The sequence below is a fragment of the Lactuca serriola genome, chromosome 4 (assembly GCF_051521515.1).
Source record: "Lactuca serriola cultivar US96UC23 chromosome 4, Lser_US96UC23_V15, whole genome shotgun sequence".
NCBI classification, from domain to species: domain Eukaryota; kingdom Viridiplantae; phylum Streptophyta; class Magnoliopsida; order Asterales; family Asteraceae; genus Lactuca; species Lactuca serriola.
The window spans coordinates 237,089,296-237,094,754 of NC_136411.1; positions in this window are offsets into that span (position 1 = coordinate 237,089,296).

The following is a 5,459-nucleotide window of genomic DNA, read 5'->3' on the forward strand; positions in this document are numbered from 1 at the left end:
TTTTATGTTATTAGTTGCTTCCGGTATAAATTGACGTTTTATAAGCCATTTTAAGTTGTATAAATATATTTATATATACAACAAATAACAAAATAGTATGAAAAAAATAAATACTAAAACTGTTGATTATTTTGTAGATCGCTTGAAGTTCTATAAATTGTATATAAACATTTATATAGATAACAAATAACTTACTAAACCCTTATAGAATTTATATCAAAGAAAACTTATTAAACTCTTATAAATCATACAAAATAAATATATAGAAATCAACACGCACTTGATATAAAAAACATTATTATCCCCTAAAACAAATCGTGTTGCAATAACTAATGATGCGACAAAACTAATTTTTTTCAACGTCACATATTTAAAATCATCAATCTCTTTAAATGCATGATTTTTTTCTATCACAACTTACTTATATACTACTATATAGCTACGGTGTGTATAAATAAGAGAAAAGTAAAAAGGCGTCACATTAATAACCATAAGGTAAAAGACTCTTGAATGTATTCATTAATTACTTTAAAATTGAAATCATAACTACACTTAAATTAGAAAACATAGTTATAGTGGAAGTTTCAAATGAATTTGATAGTTTCTCTATATTTATAGTAGATGGAAAGACATGAATTTGAAATCAATGTGATATATATATATATATATATATATATATATATATATATATATATATATATATATATATATATATATATATATATATATATATAATAAATTCATAATGATATCTTACCTTTCTTTATTTTAATATTCTAACATATGATCTATATTTATCTTGAAAAATTGATGACGATAAGTGTCTTGTGAGGACATTTTAAAACGAGAACATCAGAACAAATTTCATCATTTCGATTATTTTATTTAAGGGTGAAGATGGAAGAACAAGTTATAATGCATATTCTATCATGATTTAATTATAAAAGCATATTCCGCAATGATTTATACGTGTATTAGGGTAAATATGTAAAAGACGAATGTGATAAGGAAGGTAAGTTTATCACATGTTAAATGTTCATCGGTAATCACTCCCGTAAAAATCTCAATAAATCTTTTTCATTCGGTTTGAAAGAATCGACAAAAATCTTCAACAAATATTCCAAGAAATAGGTTTATTATGTGAAATTATATATTTGGATTGAAATAAAGTGGACGAGGTCACCGAGCTTACCTGTAACATTCGGAAAACCATAGGGTAACAATTTCATTTTTAATATATATATATATATATATATATATATATATATATATATATATATATATATATATATATATTCAAACATTCATTTATCTTTATTCAAACATTTAAAGGTATTCCAGAGTAAAATAATTATCAGAGTAAAATCCTAAAATCACGAATTGCAGAAAAATATGGGTGTATGTGCTGCGATCAAGTCGAGCCCTTCTCTTTCGAACCACAAGTACTTGAAACCATGAACCACAAATTGTAAGCACAAAGCTTAGTGAGTTCCTCAAATACCATATATCATACATATCATATAAGCCATACATATCCAACAATCAATAGAAAGTGTTATGTGCCAACCATAGTCTTGCAATTATGCCACGAGTGGTATCATGGTCTTCCTTGGCAGACTAGGGGCCAAAACCCTGAGTCTTACCGACAAGTGCCAGGAGCCACCTCCTGGTTTTCCATGCAAGCATCACAAAGACAACTAGCATACAATCTACAACTACCTAACTAATTAACTGCCAGAGTTCAGACTCTGGTCTGGCATACAAATTGCCAGGAGCCACCTCCTGGTCTTTCATATAAAATGTCATGGGCTACCCATTGGTCTTCCTGTAATATGTAACCAAATGGGCCGAGATTTTTGACTTCGAACCATACAACAGTGAGGAGATGTGACATCCCCAAAATCACGGCCAGAAAAGACCGGTTTTATTTATGCTTTTAAAATAGTTTCAGAGTAAATCCATCGATTTAAAAGAGTTGCGAATTTGTTCCAAAAAAACAAAATATGATAAAAATAATATTTACCAAAGCATTTCATAAAGAAATGTATTTTTATTATATAGTCATAACTCGGGATGTCATGTTCCGATACAGACACAAAAGCGTAAACAACAAAAGATAGACCATACAACAGTTACATATAACAACTGGTCTAATAAACAAAATAACATGATGATTCATCCATCTTATGCCCTCGCACCACTACCTATAATACAAATAAACTGAGTGGGTCAGGCTTGGGAGCCTGGTGAGCATATAGGGTTTTCAACCCGCAATAAATAATTATATTTAATTTCACCAACCAACAATAACCCGATTACCCATTCCTGTTATCCTCACTTTACGTCCCTAAAACAACATCTATCTCAAGGGACCTAATCTAGGATTTTCATCGGGACAAACATTACTGCAAAGGGGTTTCCTCAACAGTAGATGTGCTAAAGGCAACCATGAGGGGGATAGAGTACACCCGTGAACACATCGTTCACAACACCTACAGGTTATGAGCCTGCTACCGTTCCACAGGATTGTCTAGAAAGAGTCTGTGGTCGTTATCCATACTCCCCTGAATAACTAGATCAACAACAACAACATCGAGGCCTCTCATCTGTTTATCACACATCAACTATCTATCCATGTTCTACCCAACACATTAGTAGATAAAAATATATATTTTTATACAAAGTTTAAAACCTGTATAGCATTCTCATTAAATACATATTCCAAACAACAAATGAGACACATACACATAACACGTATTTCATAGAGATTAAATCATATCTATGAGATAGAAGAAAATGATTATACATTCACACATATAAAAACAAAATATACACATAACACGTATTTCATATAAAATACTTCATAATTATGCGTTAGAAGAAAGTAACTACACACTCACTTGATCAGAAGATGATCGAACAACACTACGGCTTTTAGAAGTAGTATTCTTCGGTAGATCTGGAAGATCTTCACAAAAATTGGCTTCTCGCTGACAGCGCTTCGGCTCGGAAATTGTACTTATCGGGATCTTTGGGGCTTCGGGACTTGCTTCGGGGCTCGGTATTAATACCGGGGCTTCAGGATATTTCTTGCGGGCTTCGGGACTTGCTTCGGGGCTCAGGATTACTACCGGGGCTTCAGGATATTTCTTGCACGTAAAACGGGGTAAAAATGAGTGAGAGAGAAGAGTTTGAACAAAAGAAATCGGCAGGCATCGACATCTATTTATAGGGTGCTAAAACCTCGATTACGCTGGGTGTAAATCCAGGTACGCTTGGCGTACTAAGCCTTAAACCGGGCGTACGCGACGTCACTGCATGTGTATGGACTCATGTTCGGTCAAGTGACGTAGCTGAGGCGGTACGCTGGGCATACTCAACTACGTTGGGCGTAGTTCGGATCAGATTGATGACTCCCCCCCTCCTTTAGATAATATCCGAATTTATATTAAAATTTAATATCTTAATTATTTAATAAACTTCAAAAATTCATATCTTCCTCATACAAACTCCATTTTCGATGTTGTTTATATCGATGCGTAGGTGAGACTACGCTCTACAACTTTCGTTTAGACTCCGTCGGCTAATTTTGACTTTGTTTTTATTGTATTATTTTTAGTAGGCCAGGACAGGAAAACTCCATTATATATTCATAACTTCTTCATCTGACGTCCGTTTTCGTCGACTAACAATCACTTGATCTCGAATTCGAGTTTCGGGCTGCATACTGCTAAACTGAAACTTAGAAAAATCATAACTTCCTCATGCGAAGTCAGATTTCGACATTCTTTTTATGCACGCTCTTGGTTTAACGAACTCTACAACATTCGTTTAGATCATTAGGGCTAAATATCGCTCTATCTTAATTTTGTATTTTACGTCATTCAGCGTTGTGCCGGTTCCGTCGCGATACTTTGACAAATCATAACTTCTTTGTTATAGCTCGGATTTTGGCATTCTATATATATTCGGAAACCTCGTTTAAACTACTACAATATTATCCATAGATACCGGTTTACATTTCATTTTAACGCTTATTTTTATTCTTAACTCAATTAAGAGACACTATTAAGCACAAAACACAAAATACTCAAATAATACACTTCTATTATTTCAAAACGGGTTACAAAGGTTAACCTACACTATTACATCAACATTAATGACAAGCCCAGAAAGACAGGCGTTACAGGAGACTCTCCTCAAATGCTACGAACCAGCTCCCGAACTGAGCCAAACAATCTAAAACCATAATCAATAGCTAAACAAGGCTAAACCCAAGCACTAGGCCCAATGATGGCCCAACGAGAAAGACCTACTAATGGCCCTAGCGCATTAGGCCTGCTAAGGCCCAAAATGGAAAGTCCATAATCTAGTCGAAGAAGTCCAACTCTCAAAGACCCAAATCCGAAGCCCAAAGTCCAAAATGACAAACGAGCCCAAATGCATTTGGGTCATTTACAATGGGCGTACTCACAGGTACATTGGGCGTACTCCTAAAATCTTTAGTATGCGCGGCTTAGACATGATTTATCCAAAATTGATATATGACTTACTACCTTAAGCACTTAACTCCAAAACCGCATGAAACCTTCATAATAAAATCTTAACTAATAAAGTCGGCAACTTTATCAGTTTGCATGTCTTAGTGGGACCCAACATCCAAATTAATCCTTTAAGTTCCATAATAACCACCCTAACACATGCATGGTCCATGCTTAAGCATCAAGCAAGAATCTTTATGAACTAATAACTTTAGAAATACTAAGAGTAACAACTCAAAGCTCCTAGAGTGGTATCAACCACTAGATAACACCCATGAGACCAAAACTTACATAATGTTAGATCTAAGCTTCTAATGGGCAATGTTAGAGCTTTATACCTCTAATAAGCTAAAAATGGAGTAGAGAGTCATGATCCACAAGCCTTCCCTTGATCCACCACCTTGTACCAAGCTTCCATTTCTTGAATATTCACCAAAACCCACCAAAGATGCACATAATGAGCTGACAACACTCCTGGATGAGGTTTGGGTTCGAAATTAGGGTTTTAGGACAATGGAGGATGATAAATGAGAGAGCCTTGAGGTTATAATGATGTTTATATAGTGCCAAAACCCTAAAATTTAGGGTTTGGCACTTTACCCATTACGTGATGCGTACTATTAAGTATCTTGGGCGTACATGGCCCTCCCACGTATTCCATAGCGTTGCACATGGGACCAATCTGCCAACTTATTCCACCAAGGGCCAAACTTGCCAAAACTTCAAACTGCCATAACTTCTTCATTATAAGTTTGTTTCCAACGGACTTTATATCCACAGAAAGGTGTCGAGAAGCCCTACACTTCTATCAACTCACCTCCACCTAAGAAATTTCCAGACAGAAACCTAAAATTCCAGAGGACCAAATTATCAAATTACGATTATACCCTTGGCCTCCGAAACAGAAACGAACACCAG